The sequence below is a fragment of the Macaca mulatta genome, chromosome 7, assembly GCF_049350105.2.
Source record: "Macaca mulatta isolate MMU2019108-1 chromosome 7, T2T-MMU8v2.0, whole genome shotgun sequence".
NCBI lineage: Eukaryota > Metazoa > Chordata > Mammalia > Primates > Cercopithecidae > Macaca > Macaca mulatta.
The window spans coordinates 128366717-128394418 of record NC_133412.1 but is presented as its reverse complement, the minus strand read 5'-3'; the positions used below and the strand labels follow the sequence as shown (position 1 = coordinate 128394418).

Here is a 27702-nt window from a genome sequence, read left to right as displayed (position 1 = left end):
AGTTTAACTGACCAAAGAAAGATTCACGACTCAAGGAGGCTCCTGAGTCAGAGTAGGCTCAGAGAGACTCCAGCACAGCCAAGTGGTGGAATAAGATTTATGGACAGAAAATGGAAAGTGACATACAGGAAACGGAAGTGAGGTACAGAAACAGCCAGATTGGATACAGCTCAGCATTTGCCTTATTTGAGCACAGTTTGAAATAGTTGGCCACCTACTGGCCAAAACCCAGGAGGCTGGTACCAGCCAGGGGGTTTAGTACTGAGAGGTAGGTTAGTCCGTTTGCACATTCAGTTAGGTTTCAGTTTACTACATATGGATAAATTTTTAGGCTGAACTTAAAATACGTAAAGAGGCAGCTTTAGACTAAACTTGATTTAAAACTTGTTTTCCTTTTTTCTTTGTTCTTTTCTTCCCCCATGCGTGATTGCTCGCACATAGTCATTTCAGTAGAGGGTGGTCACTAATAATTGATTAACTTCATATCCTAACCCTCAGGGGCTGCCCACGAGATTAATGAACTTGTTTTTCTTTAAAAGAAAAATTGTTCCCGGGTCATTCAGACCTCCTTGATGGCATTCAGAAGTTTGATCGGCCTAAGGATCTCACCTTCCACATAGCTACCTTTCTCATAAAAACACTCAGTTATGCACAAAGGCAGGTTGGATTTGACAGTTTGCCTCTCCTACCCTCACACTTTGGCCAAATTGAATAAGCTTTCTCTGCTCCTAAGGCTGACGTATCTGTGTTTGGCTGACTGCACACCAGGTACTTGAATCTGGCTTTTGGGATTCTACAACGGTAGAATAATTTATGTTTAAATGCTAGAACGATTTTCTGCAAGGACAACAGTGATCTATATTTAGAATCATTTAACCCTTGCAGTTATGAAAGATGGAAGAAGTTTTTGAAAGGGAGAGGGAAGAAAATGAGGGAACCTTGCTCCTTAGGAAAGTGGGATGTTCCCCAGGCAGGGTTCTCTCCACAGCCAATGGAGTCAGATTAAAAGACATGATCCAGGCCGGGCACGGTGGTTCACTTTTGTAATCCCAGCACTTTGGGAGGTTAAGGCGGGTGGATCACTTGAGGTCAGTAGTTCGAGATCAGCCTGGCCAACATGGTGAAACCCCCCCCCATCTCTACTAAAAATACAAAAATTAGCTCGGCGTGGTGGTGGGTGCCTGTAATCCCAGCTACTCGGGAGGCTGAGGCAGGAGAATCGCTTGAACCTGGGACGTGGAGGTTGCAGTGAGCCAAGATCACGCCATTGCACTCCAGCCTGGGTGACAGAGCAAGACCCTGTCTCAAAAAAATAAATAAATAAATAAAAATTTTAAAAAAGACATGATCCAGATAAAGCCATAGACCCTGGAGCTTGAATCTGGAGGTTTGGACCTTTTAAAGAACCAGGAGATGGAAGAGCTGTGCATAGGAGACTAGAAGCCAAAAGAGTAACATTGCCTTAAGAAATAGAAGGCAAAAAAAAATCACAAAAGGAGAACGCAGGTTTGCATATCCCACTAATTATAATAGCACAGAAGGAATTAAACCCAGCTGCACTTCAACTACAAAAATATAACAGGCAAAGGGAAGTAGCTCATCACACACACACACATACACACACACACACACACACACACACACACACACACACACAATCTTCAAGCCCTTTGATTCTTCTCCCCGCCCTTAGAATAAAATCAGAACCCTTTACTGTGGCCCAGCATAATCAGACATGTTCCTTTTATCAACTCTCTTTATTCTCCCAACTTGTCTCAGCTAAAATGTCATCCCCTCGGAAAGCCTTCCCTGACCATCCTGTGTAGTATTTCAGCCTTGTTTTCCTTTACAGTGCCTCCTACCTGGCACATAATAGGCACCCAATGAATATCTGTTGAATTAATAAAAATATTTATACTTTCTTTTCCTAAAATATTTAATCCAGGCCACAAATGTTACAGTGGATGACTAATAAAAGTAACATGAGTAGAGAGACTTGTACATTAAAAATAGGACCTGAATAAAGGCAAAATTTAAGTCATTGCTGCAAATATGTGACCAAAAGTAGAAACCTCTGAACCCTACAGAACCTAGCCAACCAGCCAGTTATGATTTTGATGCTTCAACACAAATTATCTGTGATTTAATTACCAAGATCACCCATTGATTACCGGATATTTGCATAACCAGTTGGCATTTAGATAATGACTAGTATTCATTAGGTAATGCCAAATAACTTAATGTTAAAATATTTTATATTTTTAATAAGCCCCTGGTCTGTTTGTTGAAAATAGCAAGAAAGAAAATGGTGGGGGTGTGGGAGTCACTGCCCTCTGGCTGCCGACTGAACAGCAATTTCCCCTTTTCTTGCTTGTTAACAGAATCCTGATCTGCTACCCTATCTGTGCTTCTGGGGAGGTGGGCCCAGAACCATTGTGTGAATAATGATCGACCTCAGCTAATGGTTCTCATGGAGTGATTGATTTTGCCTCCCAGAGGACATCAGCAATGTGTCTGGAGACATTTCCAGTTGTCACTACTTGAGAGGAAGCACGATCTGCATCTAGAAGGGAGAGACCAGGGCTGCTACTGCTCAATATCCTATAATGCACAGAACAGCTTCTACGACAACGAGTTATCCCACCAAAAATGTCAGCAGTGCCAAGGTTGAGAGAACCTGCTCTAGGGTAATCAGTGTGGTCCTAATCTCCCTGTCAGTGACTGATTCAACTCACATAATAGTCTTACGGGAGTGTGAGGTAATTCTAGCCAATAAAATGCAATGGGAAGTTGGCTGAGATACTTCTGAAAAAAATCCTCTCTCATTCCTAAAAAGAGACATTCATTTTCTGTTGAAATGCATTACTTTCTTAAATAAAATCATATTTACCCACAATGAGAAAAAGAGAAACATGCAATAAACTGTCTCTCATCTGCTGCTAGATGCCATTGTGTCTGCAATGTGGTGTCTAGAACTATGGCTGTCATCCTGGAACCATGAGAGGAGTTAGCTGGAGAAACAGGAGGATGGCAAAGAGGAAGGATGGAAGTTACCTGAGGCTGAGGACATCAGTGCACCTCTGCTTTAACCAATCCTTGAGACTTCTTGTTATATGAGATAATAAATTCCATTGCTATTTAAGTCATGTACAGGGCTTTAAAAAATATTATAGCTGGTGTGGCCGGGCACGGTGGCTCAAGCCTGTAATCCCAGCACTTTGGGAGGCCGAGACGGGCAGATCACGAGGTCAGGAGATCGAGACCATCCTGGCGAACACGGTGAAACCCCGTCTGTACTAAAAAATATAAAAAAAAACTAGCCGGGCGAGGTGGCGGGCGCCTGTAGTCCCAGCTACTCGGGAGGCTGAGGCAGGAGAATGGCGTAAACCCGGGAGGCGGAGCTTGCAGTGAGCTGAGATCCGGCCACTGCACTCCAGCCTGGGCGACAGAGCCAGACTCCATCTCAAAAAATATATATATATATATATTATAGCTGAAAATATCCTGATATACATTTTATATTTTTATTCGATATGTGGGAGAGAAAATAAAATGTGGGAGGAAAGACACTAACCTCCTTTGGAGACAAGCTCTACAGTTGTCCAGCGATAAAATAATTTTGCTTTGCTGTGCTTCCAGAATGATCTTAAACTAATGATACCAGAAGTTGATAAAATCAGTGGGGGAAACAGTCTATCTATTAATACATAAGTCTGTGTTATTTAAGTAAATGAGTAGGCACTCATGTGACATTTTGAAATCTTCAAGAAAATGACATTTTCCAGTCATTGAAATTTAATTTGAGGGAGCCTGCAGCATTAGCATAAGACCAGCCAGCCTGTCCTTATTCTTCTAGCACACCTAATTCACAGGCACCTGCTACAGCAAAGGAGGAGCTGCCTGGTTAAAATAACCTAGTTACATCAGCCTGCTAAAAATGGTCCTGTGGATAGATTTTGCTCAGCATTGAGTTCTTTGAACAACAACAAAAAAAACCCCAGCAACTTATTCTGCAGTTTTAGGGTTTGCTGACATTTTCTTATCAGGCATAACTATGCTTTTATTGCCAAGTCTTACTTTGAAATACCAAAGACAACTTTTCAAAAAGCACAGGGCTTGGATATCAACATTTCCTTACCAAAAAAAGGCATTTGTTTTGTTAATTAGTATTGAACCTGAATAGGGGTGCCATCAGATACTTTCCTTGGAAAAGTTTATGGCGAGTTGGCATTTTTTTTTTCTTTTTTTGTCTGTCACCCAGGTTGGAGTGCAGCGGCATGATCTTGGCTCACTGCAACCTCTGCTGCCGGGTTCAAGCGATTCTCCTGCCTCAGCCTCCCAAGTAGCTAGGATTACAGGTGCCTGCTACCACGCCTGGCTAATTTTTGTAGTTTTAATAAAGATGGGGTTTCACCATCTTGGCCAGGCTGGTCTTGAACTCCTGACCTGATGATCCACCCGCCTCTGCCTCACAAAAGTTCTGGGATTACAGGCGTGAGCCACTGTGCCCAGTCAATTTGGCTTTTTTAAAAATGTACCATTATATAGGCTCGATCATGCCACTGTATTACAGTTCACTGTCACTGACAGAGAATCCCACTGACCTTTCACAGCAACTCATGCCTTGGCCCTTCTTAAGACTGCTGAGCTATATGTATTTTTGTGTACCTTCAGCAAGACTCACTCTGAACAGTAATGCCTACATGTATCACTAAAGTCAGTTGAGTCTTTTTGTCCTTTCTCTTGATGTCCCTCCCCTCAGCAAAGCCAAAGTGTACCTTCAAAGTAGCATAAAGACGACCTTAGAAAATTACTGAAGTTGTGAGCATCTCATTGCTCCTCCTGGTTCAGATCTATTCTGGTTTGCTTATCTTGGAGCTGACATTTTCACACCCAGATTTTATGCTCCTTAATGCCCCATTGCTCCTGTGGTTTCTGCCATCTGTTACTTTTACTATTGCTGCACTTTTCTAGCTTTCTGTATTTCTTTCTCTCTCCTGCCTCTGTCCCTACCATATCTCCTATATATTTTTACTTTCTTTCCAATAGGCTTGACATCTATAGTCATCACTAGCCAAGAAGACTCCTGTTGATCTGCGCATGATATCCCTCTGGTCTCTGCGTGTCGAGTATAGATCTGAATCCTCTCCCTTTCTCAACTCTTTCCTCCATTCCTTGCTACTCAGGGGCTGCTTTTGCATGGATGCATGCATTTTCTTTTTTACATTTTTCAGTACTGGCAAAACTCTAGAGTTCTGTACTCTGAAAAATGCTAATATGTGTGGTAATGGCTGAGCACCGGCGCTTATGCCTGTAATCCCAGCACTTTGGGAGGTCTAGCAGGAAGGACTGCTTGAGCCCAGGAGTTCAAGACCAGCCTGGGCAACATAAGGAGATCCCGTCTCTACAAAAAATAGAAAAAGTTAGCTGGGCATGGTGGTATGTGCCTATAGACCCAGACACTTGGGAGGCTGAGGTTGGAGGATTGCTTGTACCCAGGAGTTCGGAGCTGCAGTGAGCTACAATTGTGCCACTGCACTCAAGCTTGGGTGACAGACTGAGACCCTGTTTCTAAAAAAAACCGTGTGGTCACTAGCTCCATTTTGAAGTTCATTAAATCCTTCTAAAAAAATACCCTAAATATGTTTTCACATCTGCGTGATTCTGTGTGTTGGCACATCGAAATCTGGTTGTTGTTGTTGTTGTTGTTGTTTTTGTTTTTGAGACAGAGTCTCACTCTGTTGCCCAGGCTGGAGTGCAGTGGCATAATCTCGGCTCACCACAACCTCCACCCCCCGGGTTCAAGCGATTCTTCTGCCTCAGCCTCCTGAGCAGCTGGGACTACAGGCATGCACCGCCATGCCTGGCTAATTTTTGTATTTTTAGTAGAGACGGGCTTTCACTATGTTGACCAGGCTGGTCTCAAACCCCTTGACCTTGTGATCTGCCTGCCTCGGCCCCCCAAAGTATTGGGATTACAGGCATGAGCCACTGCGGCCAGCCGGCACATCTAATTCTTAATTTCCTGCTTTAAGGAGGAAATTGTGTTCTGATAAATAAAAGCCCAATTGGAACATCACAGGAAAAAAAAAGAAACATGGAGTTTTTCAAGCTCCAAAATTATCGGCTGAGCCATCCTTCTTTCAAGAGCCCATACAAAGTATAAAATGAGTAAAGCTGGTATTCATCGCCTCTTTTAATTCCACCCTTGTGCTTCTCCTGGGTGGCTGTCAAGCCGCCCAGAGAAGACACAAGCACTGTGACCCACATCAACATGTTCCTATCCACTTACTGCAATGTCATTCCCCGTGACTTCTTCCCTACCTCTCTAAACAAATTAGTTATTCCCAAGATCTATGATCGTGTGGTATACTTTGTTTCCATGTTTGCTATTTCATTTAAAACACTTTAATGTAATTTATGCATAGAGCTACCCCTTTCCCTCCGTGAGCTCTTTAAGGGCATACGCTACTGATTTATTGAATCAGTGAGTGGATGAATAATCAATGAGAACAATTTCATTTACTACATCACACTATTCAGAGATAAAAATACTTCTTCATTAAGTGCAGTGATATTTAAATTGCCACATTTGTCGATTTTACATAAATGGAACAAAATTAAAGAGTATGACCCTCCCTAAAGGCCATAGCTTTGGGATCCTTTCCTGAATCGTTAACTAGTCTTCATTACCTGAATGTGCTGGAATGAATCTTACTGGCCTTTCCAAAGGCTGACATTTTTCTTGGTGCCTTTTCGAGGGTAAGATGACTTACATGTTCTTTTCAGGGAGTTTGATTTCAAATGTTGGCAGATTGAACCTTATTATCATGGATGAGACTAAAATTTGCATATTGTTGTCAAAGATAAATTATATGAATCTGAGTCCAGGCACAGTGGCTCATGCCTGTAATCCCAATGCTTTAGAAGGCCAAGGCAGGAAGATCACTGTAGGCCAGGAGTTTGAGACCAGTCTGGACAACATAGCAAGATCCTGTCTCTAAAAAAAAATTTTTTTTTTTTTGAGACAGTCTCACTCTGTTGCCCAAGCTGGAGTGCAGTGGTGCGATCTTGGCTCACTGCAAGCTCTGCCTCCCAAGTTCACACCATTCTCTTGACTCAGCCTCCCGAGTAGCTGAGACTACAGGTACCCACCGCCACGCCTAGCTAATGTTGCATATTTTTAGTAGAGACAGGGTTTCACCATGTTAGCCAGGATGGTCTTGATCTCCTGACCTCATGATCCGCCCACCTCGGCCTCCCAAAGTGCTGGGATTACAGGCATGAGCCACCGCACCCGGCCTACAAAAACTTTTTTTAAAGTAGTGGGGCATGTTAGCACACCCTGAGCTACTTGGAAGGCTGAGGGAGAGGACTTCCTGAGCCCAGGAGTTGCAGACCAGCCTGGGCAACACAGCGAAATCCCATCTCTACAAAAAATTCAAAACTTAGCCAGGCATAGTGGCACGTGCCTATAGTCTCAGCTACTAGGGAGGCTGAAGTGGGTGGGTCACTTGAGCCTGGGAGGCCAAGGCTGCAGTGAGCTGCAATGCAGCCTGGGTGACAGAACGAGATTCTGTCTAAAAAAAAAAAAAAAATTAGCCAGGCATGAGGTCATGTACCTGTGTTCCCAGTCACTTGGGAGGCTGAGGTGGGAGGATCACTTGAGCCCAGAAGGCTGAGGCTGCAGTGAGCCATGTTCATGCCACTGCACTTTAGCCTAGGTGACAGAGTGAGACCCTGTTTCAAAATAAATAAAAACACAATTTAATATTCATCTAAATGACAATTGAATCTGACAATTTTTTTTTTTTTTTTAGCAATAGAGATCAAAGTAAAAAACCTGACAACATTTTAGTCCAGTCCGAGTACCCTTTTATTTGATTCCCTGTCAGTCTTATGGAACTGTCAGTAAAATCTAAATCCAGAGCCAGACTCAGAAGTACCTAATTCTTTTTTAAAAGCTGTTTTCAAATACTTAAGAGAATGCAAACTATTTCTTTCCTGTATATTATTTTCCCCTATTCATTGGGGTAAAAAATAGAGAAAGGGCCAGAAAACATTTTGTTCATGTGATAAAAGCAAATTGCAAAACAACATACACAGTATGCTACCATTTATACAAATCTTAAAAACATACAAATCACACACACACACACAACAATACTTGGTATTGCTTACGGACAGCTACAATTGCAATAAAAGCTTAAAGACATGCGTAAAAAATATCCAAAACAACTTCAGAATAATAGTTACCCCTGGGGAGAAAGGAAGGGGGAAAGAATTGGAATGGAGCACAAAAGAGCTTCAATTTTATCCATAACATCATATTTAAGAAAGAAAATATGTGAACAAAATATGGTGAATCTGTGGATGTTTGTAAAATTACTCTGACCTTTTTTGCATCTTAGATATATTTCATAAAAGTAACAATTAAGTGCAGATTTTTCACTTGAAAAATTTAGAAGTTGTGATATGAATACCTTTGAGAAGAAAACCAATAAACTTATTAATTACCTCTGGGTAATATTGAAATGAAACAAAAAAAAACCTTAGATTCATTCTTATTTTCTGTCCTTATCCCAAAACATTTATGAAACATAGACACTATTAGCTAAATGTTTAAAAGCCTTACTATATAAAACATAATTCTTTGTTAAGTGGAAAAAGTGAAGCTATTATTTCTACTACTATTTATGGGCATAACTGCTCTATTTTTCCACTGAGAAGACAATAACAGATCCTAGGCATTTATAAGACACGTGGAATTTGAAGTCTAGGGGCAGGCAAATGCTTCTGTAATGCTGGGAAGAGCACACATGGAAATGGCAATGAGACAGATATCAAAGTTCTCCTTTTACCCCTAAATCATCCTTCTGTCAGTTTCTTTTCTAGTTGGTTCCATACTCTTGAAAGAGGAGTTCCGTGACCTCCCTCATGGGATGTGCGACAGGGGTGTGGGTCCTTATGGGAGGGGGAGCACGCAGACAGGCAGGTGCAGGAGCTGGGGTGAGCACTTTTGGGCTCCAGCCCCATGGTAGCATCTAGGGATGGGTGCCTGCAACTCCTGAAGCCCCAGTGGGCATGTTACAGTGCTCTTTTAACTCTGCCATCCACAGACAGCTTAAGTGTTAACCAGCTCAATGCCTTCTTGGTACCTGAGTTCTTGTCTGGCATCCAGGAATAATCAGGTCGCATGGACAAATCGAGGGATGGTAAATGCGGGGGATTTTATTGCCAGATGGAAGTGGCTCTCAGCAGAACGAATGGAGAGCTGGAAAGAGGATGCAGTGGGAAGATGATCTTCCCCTGGAGTTCAGCCATCCCGCGGCTTATCTCCTATCCAACCATCCCCAGCCAAACTCTCTCGATGTTTAAACGCTTCTTCTCTTCTCTCCTTTTCTTCCGTGCCATGTCACTCTTTTATTCCTCTGCTCTTCTGTTCATCTGCCCATGGAGCCTGGGGTTTGCGATTTATATGGGGACAGGATGGGGGGCGTGGCAGGCCAAAAGGCAACATTTGGGCACGAAAAGAGGAATGCCTGTTTTCATTTAAGGCCATGGGTTTCCAGGCTTGGGGGTGGGGCCTTTGCCAGGGAACTGCCCTCTTCTACCCATTATTTCCCTGGCTCCTGCCCGTATCCTTCTCAGAGTGTGTACACAAAACAAAGAGATTTGTGGCTAACCTGTTACAAAACAGTACCATTCAATGACCAAGCACAGTGGAGGGCCCAGGGAGCCAAGAAATACATAAGGAGAAATGCACAGGATCCCAGCCTTGTCTTTATGGAGATACGGCAAAGTCTATGGTCACACTGCATCACATGCCCAAATTCTTGATCCATATGCTTCATGCAAAATAAATTGCAAATATATTGTTAGGGCTAATGAAGCCTCAGCAGGCTCTAAACAAAAAGCTGAATAATTATTAAAACCTTTTACTTTTGCCTAAAAAGTATAAAAGTCTTGTTAAAAAAAAAGAAAAGGCAGCACTTATTTTAAAGGAGCTAGTGCCAGAGACCTATGTCAAAAGCTCCACCCAACATAAAGAAATCATTCTGGGATAATATTGGGTACCTGATGAGAAGGAGAGCTAGTAACAGCAAAGTACACTCAGAGGGCTTTTGCTAGCTGAGAACACCCTGGGTTCTGTGCAAGGCATTCTACAACCTTTTCCCATGCTGGTCTTTACTTGCCTCAGGGGAGTAGATGGCAACTTAGAACTCAAGGTAGATTTATTTTTCCTTAAAGAAATGTTAAGGTAACATCTAAAGGCCTCTTCTACAACAAACAGATCAAAGGCTCATTGAAAGCATTTACAGGCAGTGGTTTACAATCTTAGTTGCACTTTAGAATCACCTAGGGAGCTTTGGAAAAGTACAATGCATAGTGACAGCCCCAGAGCAACTGAATTAGAATCTCTGGGAGGAGGAGCCCCGGCATGCATGATTTTGATGAATAATGAAGAATTACTGCCAAAGGGACAGGGACTGCTGGCCAAAGTGCTGGTTTTGGGGAGGGGGGTGGGCTATGCAGGGAAGCTTGATTTCTATCACGTTTGCCTATTTCATGGTGTAAATATTCCCATCGTGGCCAGTTTCAAGCTACTAATGTGAAGCTGGGAAGAGATGCGTACAATCTGCTCTCACTAGCACCTGAGTGCTAGCTCCACCACACCACAGTTAGGAGCTTTTGATGATGAAGTTACAGTAAGGGATGGAAAGGCAACATAGTGTGTCCTGGGGCTTTTCTGTCCCCTCTATAACATCTCACCCCTGACAGGAAGATAAGAGAAGAATCAACTGGAACCAGTGACTCCTGGGTCAGGTAGGAAGGTGAGCCAAAAGAAGATCCCAAGTATCTGTTAGTGTGAAGGACACTAAGACAAGGTCTCTCTTGCTCCTGTAGAAGATCCACGTTGAGATGGAGTTGGCCTCCTGATGAAGGGAGCCTTTCTCTGGGATCCTGACCCAACGAAGGCAGCATATGATTCATACAAGACGCGGAGCCCTGGATCTCCATGACAGTACAGTTGAATGTTCCTTTTTCCCTGGGGATCTGGTCATCCAGAGGATTCCCTAGTGATCCTCTTGGGCCTCTGCCAAATATTCCATTTGGAATACAAGGATTCTTTTCCAGACATCCGAATGCATGCATTTTCTCCTCTTAAATTATCAGGGTTTCTCTCAGCCAACACAGCTCCCAGCTCATTATCATAAGCCTTTCTTTTATAGGTAATAAGATAGCTTTGATAATAGCCAGCTTTTTTTTCAAATTTTTCTGAAAGAATTTGGTTTCTATTTTATAGGTGTTCAGCTCTTTACATGCATGACTGATCTTTACATCTACTTTCAAAAGATTCTTCTCTGTAGTTATAGCGCAAACTTTCTCTGAATTGTTTTTTCAGTGAAAATTCATTTTTTTCCTTGAAGCATTTCTGAAAGAACTTAAAGTTTCTGCCAAAGCTTTGGCCTCTCCCTTCCTGTTTTGTTGTTGTTGTTGGTTTTTGTTTGTTTGTTTGTTTCCTGCAATGACCCGTACTCATTTGGAGACTTTTAAGATTATCTTTAAGTGTGTCAATTAATTTACCTTCTGTCAGTTAGTGACATTTGTTTCTTTTTTTCAAGAGGTTTTAAATAATTAACTTATCAGTACCAATCCATTTATTCAAGCTCCTTCTGGTTTATCTTCATTATATCCAAATGTAAGTTCCCATCATCTAGGCTCGCTTCTTCAAGAATGGCAGCCTAATCTCCCACTTTTAGCACATGTTCACCCAGAGGCTTGCTTTTATCATTTAGAGCTTGTCCCTTGTGGCTGGGAGCAGTGGCTCATGCCTGTAATCCCAGCACTTTGGGAGGCTGAGGCAGGAGGATCACTTGAGCCCAGGAGTTCGTACACCAGCCTGGGCAACATAGGGAGACCATGTCTCTACAAAAAATTAAAAAATGAGCCGGGCGTGTTGGTACACAGCTGTAGTCCCAGCTACTTGGGAGGCTTAAGTGGGAGGATCACTTGAACTGGGGAAGTCGAGGCTGCAGTGAGCTAAGATTGCGCCATTGCACTCGAGCCTGTGCAACAGAGCAAGACCGTGTCTCAAACACAAACAAAAAGCCTTGTCCTATGTGCAATTTAGAGTTTCTAACTTTTTTTTCTGTTAGATGAGGTAATTTATACTCCCATTCCACTTTCGCTTTATGTTTCCTTTTTTTTTGTTTTGTTTGAGACAGAGTCCAGCTCTGTCGCCCAGGCTGGAGTGCAGTGGTGCAATCTTGGCTCACTGCAACCTCCGCCTCCCAAGTTTAAGTCATTCTTCTGCCTCAGCCTCCCAAGTAGCTGGGATTACAGGCGTGCGCCACCAGGCTTGGCTAATTTTTTGTATTTTTTTTTTTTTTTTAGTAGAGATGGGGTTTTGCTATGTTGGCCAGGTTGGTCTCGAACTTCTGGGCTGAAGTGATCCTCCCGCCTCAGCCTCTCAAAGTGCTGGGATTATGGGATTACACTGTTAACAATGGACGCCACCACGTCCAGCCCTTTATGTTTTCTTGAAAACCAGAATTTTCATCCAAAGCATCTTTTAGTGCTTCTGAATTTGTTTTCATTCTTTTTTTTTTTTTTTTTTTTGAGACGGAGTCTCGCTCTGTCGCCCAGGCTGGAGTGCAGTGGCCGGATCTCAGCTCACTGCAAGCTCCGCCTCCCGGGTTCACGCCATTCTCCGGCCTCAGCCTCCCGAGTAGCTGGGACTACAGGCGCCCGCCACCTCGCCCGGCTAGTTTTTTGTATTTCTTAATAGAGACGGGGTTTCACCGTGTTAGCCAGGATGGTTTCGATCTCCTGACCTCGTGATCCGCCCGTCTCGGCCTCCCAAAGTGCTGGGATTACAGGCTTGAGCCACCGCGCCCGGCCAATTTGTTTTCATTCTTGTCATGTATTTTGAAAACTGTTTTGGTTGCAGCTACTTAAAGTTGTATGTGTTTTGATGCATCTTCTAAAGACTGAATCTTTCTTTTAAATCAATCATACCTCAACTTGTTTTAAATGTTCAGATTTCTCTTCTATCAGTCCTTTTCTCAAACTCTTTATTTTGAGCCCAAGAAAAGAGTTGAAAATTTCCAGCTCTTTATTAATGGTCTCCAGTTTTTCTGTTTTTGATCATTTGTTCTCAAATGTGACTTCCGTTAAAATTATTCAAGGTCTCTCAATTCCTTTTTTTTTTTTTTTCTTCTTCTTGAAGTGGATTCTTTATTTTGCCTTATTACTGGGACCACTGATGAAATTTAATGAGGTTTCAGGATTAGATACCACTAATTACCAATGTTAATTCCCTGATTTTTTTGTGTGATTAAATAAGAGAGTGTTCTACGTAAACTCCTGAAAATATCTGGGGGTGGGTGATAGGGCATCACAAATAGTGATTACTCCCAAACAGTTTAAGATTATGTTTTTTGTTTTTTTTTGTTTGATTTGTTTTTGAGACAGAGTCTTGCTCTGTCACCCAGGCTGGACTGCAGTGATGCAATCTCGGCTCACTGAAACTTCCGCCTCCCAGGCTCAAGGGATTCTCCTGTCTCAGCCTCCCGAGTAGCTGGGATTACAGGTGTGTGCCACCATACCCAGCTAATTTTTGTATTTTTAGTAGAGATGGAGTTTCACTGTGTTAGCCAGGATGGTCTTGATCTTCTGACCTTGTGATCTGCCTGCCTCAGCCTCCCAAAGTGCTGGGATTACAGGCATGAGCCACTGCACCCAGCCAATATTTTTTTAAAAAAGGTTTCTGGCCAGGCGCGGTGGCTCACGCCTGTAATCCCAGCACTTTGGGAGGCCGAGGTAAGCGGATCACAAGGTCAGAAGATCAAGACCATCCTGGCTAACACAGTGAAACTCCATCTCTACTAAAAATACAAATTAGCCGGGTATGGCGGCAGGCGCCTGTAGTCCCAGCTACTCAGGAGGCTGAGGCAGGAAAATCGCTTGAACCCAGGAGGCGGAGCTTGCAGTGAGCAGAGATCGGGCTACTGTACTCCAGCCTGGGCAACAGAGAGAGACTCTGTCTAAAAAAAAAAGGTTCTATACTGCACTTGCAACTTTAGTGTAAGTTTCAGGTTAAAAGAAAATAATGACCTTATTTTTTAGTGCAGTTTTTAGGTTCACAGCAAAATTAAGCAGAAAGCACAGAGAGTTCCCATATATCCCCATTCCCACATATGCACAACCTCGATCACGATCAAGATCCCACACTACAGCGATGCATTTGTTACAACTGATGAACCTACATTGATACATCATTATCACCCAAGGTCCATCATTTACATTAGGTCTCACTCTTGGTGTTATATATTCTTTGGGTTTTGAAAAATGTTTAATGGAATGTATCCACTGTTGCAGTATTGTACAGAATAGTCTCACTGCCCTAAAATTCCTCTGTGCCCTGACTATTCACACCCCGTCCCCCAGTCCCTGGTAACCACTCATCTTTTTACCATCTCCATAATTTTGCATTTTCTAGAATGTCAGATACTTGAAATCATACAGTATTTAGCCTTTTCTTTCCTTTTTTTTTTTTTTTTTTAGACAGTCTCTGTCACCCAGGCTGGAATGCAGTGGTACAATCTTGGCTCACTGCAACGTCCACCTCCCGGGTTCAAGCAATTCTCCTGTCTCAGTCTCCCAAGTAGGTGAAATTACAGGCACCCACCACCATGCCTGGCTAATTTTTGTATTTTTAGGAGAGATGAGGTTTCACCATGCTGGCCAGGCTGGTCTCGAACTCCTGACCTCAGGTGACCCGCCACCTCAGCCTCCCAATGTGCTGGGATTACAGGTGTGAGCCACCTGGGAGCTAACGCGCCCAGCCATAGTAGCCTTTTTAAAATTCTTCTGAATGAGGTTAAAATTGTAAAATATTTAATGTCTTTCTCCAGAAGGGCAAAAGTGGCCAGTCATTTGTCTCTACTTGCATAAAGTAGACTTTTAATAATTAGAAATATGACTATGAATACCACCATTTTCCACAGCAATCCATGAGGACATGGGCCTGGGATGAGGCACCTGGTTATGCCGCCACCACCTGGCACAGTATCCCTAGGACAGGTGTGACACAGAGCATCATCATTATCACTTTGAATCCCTCAGGTTGCCAGGACACTGCCAGCCACATCAGATGCAGAGAGCACCAGCGAGCATTGCACCTAGAACCAAACCAGCAGCTGGCAACAGGCACAGACCTCAGTGGAAGCAGGGGAGGGAAGCCCATAAAATGCTGGCCAAAAGCTTCTCCTTCCCTGAGTTCATATTTCATTCCAAGGCCATGAGGGCTTTATTCTGCACAAAGGTCAAAGAAAACTCCCCATTCTCAGCTCCCTCCTTGATTTTTGTCTAGCCTTTGAATGTGAATGGGGCAATTTACTGGAGGAGTCATACAAATGATTTCAACTTACTTCACTACTTTTAACATTAAAAAGCTAAGGACGAGGCCGGGCGCGGTGGCTCATGCCTATAATCCCAGCACTTTGGGAGGCCGAGGAGGGCGGCTCACAAGGTCAGGAGTTTGAGACCAGCCTGGCCAATATGGTGAAACCCCATCTCTACTAAAAATACAAAAAAAATTAGCTGGGCGTGGTGGTGCAAGCCTGTAATCCCAGCTACTCGGGAGGCTGGGCCGGAGAATTGCTTGAACCCGGGAGGCAGAGGTTGCAGTGAGGCAAGATCTCGCCACTGCACTCCAACCTAGGCAACGGAGCGAGACTCCACCTCTACTAAATATACAAAAAAAAATTAGCTGGGCGTGGTGGTGCATGCCTGTAATCCCAGCTACTCAGGAGACTGAGGCAGGAGAATTGCTTGAACCCAGGAGGCAGAGGTTGCAGTTAGCCAAGATCTCGCCACTGCACTCCAACCTGGGCGACAGAGCAAGATCCCATCTCAAAAAAAAAAAAGCCAAGGAGGAAGCAAGTGGTACTTTCAAAGTCTTCATGTTTCTAGAATGTGGAGTCCAACTGTGATCAAGGAAATAATTATTCTTGCATGATTCCTGCATGTGGTAGTGAAATGTTTGATGACACAAAAGCCCTTCAGGTTGCTACTATTCAAAATAATAATCTGAGGGGGTATTGAGTGCTGGAGGGATCTCCTCTGTCTCACAAAGGCAAGAGTATTGGGCCACCTGAGTATCTTTTCAATGTAGCACCTGAAAAGTGCCACAGTCTCCAGTCCTGGAGCCAGGACTGGTCCAGTTCAATGAGTAGCTCTATCTTAACAATGAAACTGTGGCTCAGCTGGGGATTGGTTGATTTTAACTGGGTAGGGATGAGTAGGTTTGCTGACCTCAGCTGGCCTTGCTCATATGTCCCAGGGTTACCTGGGGGTCAGCTGATCTGGGCTAAACTGGGCAGCTCTTCTAATCTCAGCTGGACTTGCTCATGTGTTTTGGGGTCAGCAGGGGGTCAGCTGATGTGGGCTGGGCAGGGCAAGCTCAATGTATCTCTGGGTCAGCTGGGAGTCAGCTGATGTAGGCTGCCCCTAACTATGCACTGGGACCTGCCTTACCTGTCTCTCATCCTCTTCCTAGAACAACAGGAGAGCTCACTCTTGTCTTCCCTCAGCTATAGCAGAGGCACAAGAAAACCTTTGGAGGGTAATGATCCAATCTGTATTTTGAAACATTTTCTCTGGCTGCAGGATGTCAGCAACTATTTTGACAGCCTTTTCTCTCCATGAAGTCCTCATCCTCAGGGAAACAAAAAGTTATCTAGAACTGGGATATAGAGTAAGTGCAGATGTGAATGTCCATTGCTTCTTTTGTTTCTATGGTTCACTTCACCAGCTCCAGAACCACACCATCTTTGCCAGGATCTGCACCTGCAAAATACAGGCCCTGTACTCTCCCTCCTTCCCCATGTAACTCCATCTTGAAACAAATGCTTGAATCTAGTTAGCAGAATCTATGTCACTCGTATGCACCCTGACAAGAAGGAAATCTTGGAAAGGGAGTTTGGGGTTCCACATTGAGAAGGCAGGATTTCTACTGAGGAACTGTGATAACGAGGAGAGACTATTTGGAAGATTTCGGGCAGCTGCAAATGACAGATGTTCATGACAGTTGCCGTATTTGTCTCGTGATCTGGCTACTCAGGACAAAGCTGCTCATCTATAGACCGGACATAAAGCAAAGCATTGCCACTTAAAATGGCTTGTAGAAGCACTCTGCCCAGTAAGAACAGAGAAGGATAAACTGGCCCAATTTCATCCTCTTTCAGGGAATCTGAAAGTGAGACATACAAAGAGGGTCAGCAGTGAGCAGGCAGAGAAAGTCAGGTTACAAGAATGGGAGTCAGACAAAAGTAGGAAGCAGAGCGACACCGTCATCTGAATCAGATGCGATAGTTACAAAACCTGTTATGGTGTCAGTACATTTGCCACAGTATCTGGACTGAGATTCTAATTTTGTGTGGAGCCTGATGTAGAACTCCCATCACATCAGACTTGAAAACATCTCTGCTCTTTTCATCTATAAAAATCCAACCCACCCACCGCACCCATAGAAAAGACAAAACACAATATAAAGCAGCAAATTCTGTGTCCAAAGGTGGCCCACCAGATTTGAGCTCCTAAAGGGGCCATGTGTGGTTAATTTGTGTATCATGCCCAAGCATCTAGTACTTTTGGGAAGCACGCAGGAGATGGTCGTTGAAAATTGAAATGAGGGTTTTAGCAATAAGTGCTACGGGATTCAGAGTAGAGAACAATCACTGTTATAACTGTGGTGCATTATATATGCTGGGTTTATCCTCTCACCACAGATCCATAATCTGCCTTTCCTCTGCCCTCCTCTGTATCTTACAAGGATGATTTCCAAGGACTGTATGCACTGCCCTCCCTTATTCTGTGGCTTCTTGTTGGGAATGGCCAAAGAGAAGCACTACTCCTGGTAATGGGAAGAGGGAAAGAGCAATTGGTTTCCTACCACCCTCTGTGGCCACAGCTACTGCCAGGTTGTCTCTTTTCCACGGTTCTGACTGCCCAGTCTATGGTGATACTGCGCCTTTCCCTTGTCTCTTCAGGCCTGCGGTGGTAATAGATTTAATCCCTGGGTGCTTTACTAGCCTTTGATGGGTCCCTCAATCCTGCCCACCCCTCTGAAAACAGTCCCTTTATTAAATTCTTCAGTGAAACCCAGTAAATGTGTCATCTATTTCTAGCCAGCACCCTGACTAGTACATTGCATTCATATTCCAAAAAGGAGGGAATAATTCTGTACTTGTCCCCAAGTAGTCTTACTACCTGACCTTACCCAGGAGGGCAAGTTCACACAGTCTGAAAGAATGTACAAAACAGCCTTTTGCTTCTAGCACTGGAGATACAGGAGTGATTCCTCTGTTTCTTCTAGCAGTTTCTACTCCCTCAGATTCTCTCACTGGGGCCAGGTCTCAGCCTCTCCTTCTCCCATCCCCTTCACAGAGAAGCCTCCTCTCCTGTAGTCTCTGTCTCTCTCTCTCCCTCTCTCTGTCTCTCTCTCTCTCCCTTCCCTCCTCTCTCTCTCTCTTTAATCTCTCTTTCTCTTGACTCCAGGGACCCACTGCTCCTGGGGCTGACTGTCAGTCTTTGGATCCAGTCTGGTTTTTCCAGATGGGGTTGGGGTTTCCAATACTGGAAGCTCAAGGTAGAAGGAGAAAAAAGAGGCCTTGGTGGTCTGCCCTCAGGTTGTGGTGTCTATGAAATAATCAGACTGTTTTAACAGGTAAGATTAAACATCCTATAGGTGTTTTCTGCATTTGCTGGAAGGTGTGCTAGATGGCTGGGTGTCTTCGATTAGGTTGACTCTAGGAAGAGAAAGCGAAAAAGTGGAGATCGGACCTCCATCTTACCACCTTAGGAACTATTTCTTTGAGGCTGGGTGCAGTGGCTCATGCCTATAATCCCAGCACTTTGGGAGGCTGAGGCAGGCGGATCACAAGGTCAGGAGTTTGAGATCAGCCTTGCCAATGTGGTGAAACGCTGCCTCTACTAAAAATTTAAAAATTAGCTGGGCATGGTGGTGTGTACCTGTAATCCCAGCTATTTGGGAGGCTGAGGCAGGAGAATCGCTTGAACCCGGGAAGCAGATGTTGCAGTGAGCCAGATGACGCCATTGTGCTCCAGCCTGGGCGTGGCAGTGAGTCTCTGTCTCAAAAAGAAAACAAAAAGCCAAAGGGAAAACAAAGAAACTGACTTGAGCTTTGAAAAAGAGATAAAATTAGTCTGGGTGTGGTGGTTCACACCTGTAATTCCAGCACTTTGGGAGGTTGGGATGGGCAGATCACTTGAGTTCAGGAGTTTGAGACCGGCCTGAGCAACATGGTGAAATTCCATTTCTACAAAAAATACAAAAATTAGCAGGGCATGAAAATTAGCAAGGCACAGTTCTGTTGTCCCAGTCTACTCAAGAGGCTGAGGTGGAAAGACGGCTTGAGCCTGGGAGGCAGAGGTTATAATGAGCTGAGATCACACCACTGCACCCCAGCCTGGGCGACAGAGCAAGACATGAGACCTTGTCTCAAAAAATAATAATAACTGAAAAAGAGATAAGATTAAACATGTAAGAAGACAGAGGGCATTTCAGAATGATGGAACAAAGAAGATGGGCAAATGGCCAGGTGCGGTGGCTCAAGCCTGTAATCCCAGCACTTTGGGAGGCCGAGATGGGCGGATCACGAGGTCAGGAGATCGAGACCATCCTGGCTAACACGGTGAAACCCCGTTTCTACTAAAAAATACAAAAAACTAGCCAGGTGAGGTGGCGGGCGCCTGTAGTCCCAGCTACTCGGGAGGCTGAGGCAGGAGAATGGCCTAAACCTGGGAGGCGGAGCTTGCAGTAAGCTGAGATCCGGCCACTGCACTCCAGCCTGGGCGACAGAGCAAGACTCCGTCTCAAAAAAAAAAAAAAAAAAAAAAAAAAGAAGAAGAAGATAGGCAAATGTAGCATTTGGGAAGAAATTGGTACACCACTTTGTCCAGTTGATGTAAACAAGTAGGGGGAGATGGGTTTGGAGAGCCAAGTAAAGAACCAATTTGGGGGCCTTAAGTGCTAGGATAAGAGTTTTGAGGAGTCTTTAAAGCAGGGCAGTTTTTCATAATTCACATATAAATTGAGTTGTAAGGGTAGAGAAAATGACAAGTTAAAAAATAAACACACTTATTCAGATGTGAGATTGTGAAGGGCTATGCCCTAGTAGTGGTCCTTGAAAACTTTATAGAAGAAACAACACTTTGCTTATGGACTAAATGTGGTAGAAAAGGAAAAGTAGAAGATAAGAATGACCTCAAAGTTTTAAAATTGAGAGACTGAAAGAAAGGCATGCTTGGTAAGAATAGAAAAACTTGCAGACAGCTATTAATAGTTTAGGATGAAAGATTTCAGTTTGAGGTATACTGCCTTTAGATGGCTACCGTGCCTCCTAGTGGAGTTGGAAATCGAGGCCTGAAACACAGTGAGGATTGGAGACAATTGCAAAGGTGATTATCTGAAGTTATGAGTAAGTGACACCTCTGAGAAAGATTTCACATTAAATCTGTGGGTCAAGAACTAAGCTTTGTCATTTGCAACAGCATGGATTTACCTGGAGGACATTATATTAAGTGAAATAAGCCAGGCACAAAAAGAAATACCATATGATCTCATTCATATGTGGATTCTAAAAAATTGGAACACTGAGAAGCAAGAGTGTAGACTGATGATTGCCAGAGCTGGGGAGGGAAATGGGGAGATGTTGGTCAGAGGACACAAACTTTCAATTGCAAGGTGAAAACGTTTGGGGAATCTACTGTAGAGCACAGTGACTATAATTAATCATACTCTATTCCATAATTGAATATTGCTAAGAAAGTAGATTTTCAGAGTTCTTACCACAAGAGAATGATGTGCATGAGGTAATGCATGTATTAATTAGCCCAATTTAGCCATTCCACAATGTATACATATTTCAAAACATCACAATGTACACCATAAATATATACAATTTTAATTTGTCAATTAAAGAAATAATTTTTTCATTGGAAGAATATACAAGATTTTTAAAAATGAATTTTAAAAATAAGATGTAAAAAACAAAACCAAAAAACTAGCACTTTTCAGGAGCTGGAGAAGAAAACAGATTTGTGAAGGGAGTCAGTACAGAAACAATTTGAAAAATGGGCAAAGGAAGAGGTAGAGAAACGAGGTAGTAGAGAAATGAGACAGCATAAGAAAACCAAGGAGTGATTTTCCAGAAAGGATAAGCTTCACATTCGAATTTTAACACATCCATTGCAGCCTTTACAAAACCATCCTTCAAGGTTTGAAAAATAAAATCAGAGAATAAAGCAACGGGACAAACTGTGTGAAAAAAGTTGTGTTAAATTGGGGAAATTTGAACATGAAAATAAATAAGACTGGGTGTGGTGGCTCACACCTGTAAATTCCAGCACTTTGGGAGGCCAAGGCAGGGGGATCACTTGAGCCCAGGAGTTCAAGACCAGCCTAGACCACACAGTGAGACCCCATCTCTACAAAAAATTATTTAAAAAATTAGCCAGATATAGTGGCACATGCCTGTAGTCCCAGCTACTTGGGAGGCTGAGATGGGCCCTTGAGTCTAGGAGGTCAAGATTGCAGTGAGCCATGATTGCACCACTGCACTCCAGCCTGGGTGACAGGGTGAGACCACACACACATACACACACACATACAATAGCAAAAGGTGATCACATACTGAATAAAATAGGAATCCATTACAGTTGTGTTCAAACTGGTCAAAAAAAATATCAAGAAACACTACCCTAAAAATGTCAATCTACATTATTAAACATTGATGTAATCCTGAAGACACTGGAAGGTATATCAGTTATATGACCTTGAATACAATGAACAGAAAACTCAATTCAAATTAGCTTAAACAATATAACTGGATGATTGTTGGCTCATTCTCTGAAAAGACCACAAGTCAGGCAGGTTTTAGGGTTGGTCGAATCTGAAGGAAAACATCCACAATTCTTTCATTTCTACCTTCCTCCACCAGCCAGTCACATCCTCAGCCTGATTTCTCTAAAGCTATGTGCCTCCATGTTTACACCTGGGCTACATCCTTCCCTAAGAGAGGGCACCTCTCCCAAACCTCCCATGATTCGTGTCTTAGGGAACCAGCCACTGGGGCCAGGGGAAGGCTGTAAGCTGACTGACTTATGCACTCATTACTGAACCAACCACTATGGCCCTATGCCCTACATTGAAATCACCCTGAGGGGCCCTAAAGCAATCAGGGCCTGCCTCTGGATGTGGGGTGAATGGTCAGTCTCACTCAACTTTGGGACTGGTTAGGTAGGATCTGCAGATAGATACTGAATGTATACATTAGGTTGTGATTGGCCAAGTCAAAATATCAGTGGCTTAGCTGGGCATGGTGGCCTGCACTTGTGGTTCCAGCTACTCGGGAGGCTTAGGTGAGATCTCTTGGGAGGTGGAGGCTGCAAAGTTCTAAGATTGTGCCTGTGAATAGCCACTGCTCTCCAGCCTGGGTGACAAAGCGACATGCTCTTAAACAAAAACATCGAGTGGCTTTTGAGTTTTCTGAAGTCTGGAATTTTGCAGTCCCGATAGATATGGTAGCTCTGCCCCATAAAGTTATTTGGACCCAGGGGTCTCCTTCTAGCTCACCACCCTGATGACATTCTTGGGGTAGAGCCCTAATTCTCATTATACAAGGCAGGATTTCTGCTCCAGGAAACAGGATGGAAGAAGTGACAAAAAAGAAGTACAGGGGCACATTTGAAGGAAGGTTCCTAGGAGCTGTTAGCATCACTACCCTTATCACATGGCCATACCCACCTAACAAGTAGGCTAGGAAATGAACTTTTTTCTTTTTTCTTTTCTTTTTTTTTTTTTTTGAGACGGAGTCTCATTCTGTCGCCCAGGCTGGAGTATGGTGGCGCGATTTCAGCTTACTGCAACCTCTGTCTCCTAGGTTCAAGTGATTCTCCTGCCTCAGCCTCCCAAGTAGATGGGATTACAGGTGTACACCACTACCACCTGGCTAATTTTTGTATTTTTAGTAGAGACAGGGTTTCACCATGTTGGCCAGGCTGTTCTTGAACTCCTGACTTCAAGTGATTCGCCTACCTCGGCCTCCCAAAGTGCTGGGATTACAGGTGTGAGCCACTGCTCCCAGCCGGAAATGAACTTTTTTCTGAGGTGGCCATTTGTCTGGCTAAACATTCTATTACTGTGCAACGCAGGGGAAATAAATACTGGGGGACAATAGGCACTTTCGGGAAGTTGAATAAATGAACCTATTAGAGTTGATTGATCTAAGCCTAGGTGACAAAATTAGTAAATTACATGGAGAGTAGTTATTCATTTATAATCTGTCAAACAGGACAGGCAAGATGAGAGAAAATTCCCAATTCAGGCCGGGCGCGGTGGCTCATACCTGTAATCCCAGCAGTTTGGGAGGCCGAGGCGGGCGGATCACAAGGTCAGGAGATAAAGACCATCCTGGCTAACACAGTGAAACCCCGTCTCTACTAAAAAAAATACAAAAAAATTAGCCGGGCATGGTGGCAGGCACCTGTAGTCCCAGCTACTCGGGAGGCTGAGGCAGGAGAACGGCATGAACCCGGGAGGCGGAGCTTGCAGTGAGCCAAGATCTCACCACTGCACTCCAGCCTGGCAGAGCGAGACTCCATCTCAAAAAAAAAAGAAAAAGAAAAAGAAAAAAAGACAATTCCCAATTCAGAGGAATGAAATAATGAAAAGGGAAGAATAAATGGTAAGTTAAAATAACTCTGTTTATATACCGTTTCTGCCACCTAACAGTTGGGCAATCTTTAACAAGTTGCATAGCCTCAATAAGTATATGATCTGTCTGTAAAATGGAGATAACATCATCTACTCTACAGAGCTGGGAAAAGATTGAGATAATATTTGTTAGGTGCTTTGTAAGCAATAATGCTCAGACAGATCACAGTTATTATTAGTAATAACAAAGCTTACAATGATGTAGTAAATATTTTAGAAAACATTGATTAAAAGTGATATGAGACTTGTTATCTTTTAAAATCACTTTTTAAAAACATATTGAAGTTGTAGTTAATTTTTTTTTAAAATTCTCACTATTTCTTCCCCTACTGGTCAGGTCTCATTTGTTAAATTGTGTATCCAAAAAGCAGTTGAGCAAATATTCTCATTGTATCATAACAAACTCATGAACGCAAAGCCAGAAACTTCAGATTAAAAATAAATTTTGATTCTAATATTATAATATTTATACATTCATTTTTATAGCAAAATAAATTTCACAAAATTATAATAAATTCAATAAATGGAGTCCCAAATTTTACACGTACTCTCTTTTGCATAAAGAATAGGAATTAGTTTAGAAAAGGATCTCACTGGCTTTGTGTAGTGCATTTACAAGTTATAGTGGGAAGAGCAAAGGGGCTAGCCTCATTTCTACTACACAATGGCCTCACTGCAAAGTAATATCTTGGTCTGCAAGGCAGCCATAAGGTCAGGAGATTGGTTACATACAGGTAGATTAATTAAGTGAGAGTATTGAGATGAGAGCTGGGTTTTTCTCTGTCACAAAAGGGAATTAACAGTTCAGAAAGGGAGAAGACTAAACCTGGAAGCAGTGATCTCCTAGTAGCAATGATCACACCCAGCACCCAGATGGAGGCTTCTGAATACCATTCTCCACTAACAGAATCCAGAAATCCTTGAAGAAATGGTTGATTTTAGGACTGGAACAAGGACAGTACAAAATGTTCCTGGAACATCTTGTTTATCACGAAAGTAGGAAAGCAGTCAAAGAATGATGAGGACATGTTAGAAGAAGAAGTCCTAGTTTGAAGGGCTTCCATTAGCTAAATCTGGAACAATTTGAATATCAAAATAAATGATAGCAACAGATTATCCATTGAATAAAATAGGTAAACAAGGGAGAAGGAAAAGCTTTTTTTTTTTTTTTTTTTTTTTTTTTTTAAGAGACAGTCTCACCCCGTCACCCAGGCTGGAGTGCAGTGGCACAAGCATGGCTCACTGCAACCTCAAACTCCTGAGCTCAAGTGATTCTCATTCCTCAGCCTCCCCTGTAGGTGATGCTACAGGTATGCACCACCATGCCGGGCTAATCTTTTGATTTTTTTTTTTTTCTTTTGTAGAGATGAGGTCTCACTATGTTGACCAGGCTAGTTTCGAACTCCTGGCCTCAAGTGCACCTGCCTTTGCCTCCCAAAGTGCTGGAATTACAGGCATGAGCCACTGTGCTAGGCCAAGGAAAACTTTACCTTATAATAGAAAGCCAACTAATAAATGTAGAAAGAATAATGGGATTAGAATAGCATCATTTGTCAACCATTATAGTAATAATTGATTTAGGAAAAAACCAATAATGGATGCTAAAGCCAGTGGGGGAGTGGGGACTGGGGAATGTGATGAAGAACGCGATATTTATATAACATAAAAGTAGCTCTCGCCGGCCCCCACCAAATGCGGAGCAACCCGCGAACTCACACCGGTTTCTCTCCATCCTCAGCCTGCGCGCCACCATCACCGTCATGCTGGCGCCGCTCTCCGCCGCTGCGCGGTGACCGCAACCGCCCGGGCCGGCCCTCGAGGCCTCCTGCATTCTGCCCCAACCCCCGGCCCCGCTGCGGCTATCCAGTCAGTTCACTGCTATTCCCATGGGTCACACGAGACAAATGAGGAGTTTGATGCTCGCTGGGTAACATACACCAACAAGCCAGATATAGATGCCTGGGAATTGCATAAAGGGATGAACAACACACTTGTTAGCTATGATCTGGTTCCAGAGCCCAAAATCATTGATGTTGCTTTGTGGCCATGCAGACGGTTAAACGATTTTGCTAGTGCAGTTCGCATCCTAGAGGTCGTTTAGGACAAAGCAGGACCTCATAAGGAAATCTACCCCTATGTCATCCAGGAACTTAGATCAACTTTAAATGAACTCGGAATCTCCACTCCGGAGGAACTGGGCCTTGACAAAATGTAAACTCCATGGCTTCCCAAGGATTTATTGATATTGCTACTTGAGTGTAAACAGTTACCTGGAAATACTGATGATAACATATTACCTTATTTGAAAAAGTTTTCCTTTATTAAGTACCAAGCCATGTAATGGTAACTTGGACTTTAATAAAAGGGAAATGAGTTTGAACTTAAAAAAAAAAAAGTAGCTCTCCACAAAATACTTATTCATAACTTTTAACCTAGTAAGTACAAAATACTTAATTAATTTTACAGTGAAGAAATTCGGCAGACACCATCTTAACCAAGTGACAAAAGTCAACACTGATAGAAACAGAACAAATTACATTGTTGCCTTCTGATGCCGCATTGAGAAGAACATAGCATCACTTCTGTGGTACGTCTCCACAAAAACCCACTACCAACAAATAACCTGAATCTAACCATGAGAAACTTAAGGCAAACTCAAGTGTAAGGACAGTCTACAAATTAATTGCCTGTTCTCTTTTAAACTGTCAACATGAAAGACATGGAAAAACTGAGGAATCTCCAAGTTGAAGGAGGTTAAAGAGACATAGCAATTAAATTCAACACATGATCTTCTATTGGTTCCTGGGTCAGAAAGGAAAGGGTGATTATAAAGCACATTATGGAGACAATCAGTGAAATTTGAATGCAGTTTGCAGCTTCGATGTTAGTATTGTATCAATTTTAATTTACTGATTATAATGATTTTACTGGACTTTTATATGTTTTATATACAAAATGAGAGAGAAAAAGATAATGTGGTAAAATGTTAACAATTGATTAGGAAACCTAAGTAAAGGATACAAAGAAGTCTCCAAATTATTCTTGCAATTTTCTGTAAGATTGAAATTACTTTAGAAGAATTATTTTTTAAAAGCATAATGTATCATATAAAATATATTAAATTTCAGTTCCCTGAAAGTTATAGGGCTTCTAGAAACGTGACAGTGAGAGCATGGTTTTGGATCTTCTCCAACCCCTACATATAAACAGAGAAACTAGACAACAAAATTAAAACTCACGGGTCACATTTACAGCAAAAGAAGATGGCAAGGCATTTCCCCAAACCACAGAATACAAGCATATGGGGACACATCACCATCAAGCACAGGACCTGCATGATGGCGCAGTGTATGTAAGAGAGATAGGAAAGGGGGCCCATGGGACATTTGATAGACTGAGAACAGGAGATTCCAAAGAGCAACAGGCATTCACTGGAAAGCACAATGGATCGATCCGTCAGTGGCAACTGAAACTGGAAGGGGTTTTGCCCATTTTAATTGCAGATGAGCACAAGGAAACCCAGTAAGACCTAAAGGGGTGGGAACATTCTAGACATTCTAGCCCCCTCTGAATTTCCAATACTATCTGTCCAAATCTCACTTCCAGGACACAGCTCGGAAAGAAACTGCTGGGTGTGTGATCAAAATCGATCAAGATAGGGACAACACATAAAAAGGAGATCCAGGCCGGGCGCAGTGGCTCACACCTGTAATCCCAGCACTTTGGGAGGCCGAGGCGGGTGGATCACCTGAGGTCGGGAGTTCGAGACCAGCCTGACCAATATGGAGAAACCCTGTCTCTACTAAAAATACAAAATTATCCAGGTATGGTGGTGCATGGCTGTAATCCCAGCTACTCGGGAGGCTGAAGCAAGAGAATTGCTTGAACCCGGGAGG

General features: G+C 43.1%; 1 pseudogene across 1 annotated transcript; it reads left to right on the top strand.

Moving 5' to 3' along the window:
• Positions 1–2606: 2606 nt before the first annotated feature.
• LOC697409 (cytochrome c oxidase subunit 5A, mitochondrial pseudogene) lies at positions 2607–26201 on the top strand (annotated as a pseudogene). Its single transcript, XR_013395421.1, has 2 exons — positions 2607–2759; positions 25545–26201. The product of XR_013395421.1 is annotated as a cytochrome c oxidase subunit 5A, mitochondrial pseudogene (transcript).
• The last annotated feature ends 1501 nt before the right edge of the window (positions 26202–27702 follow it).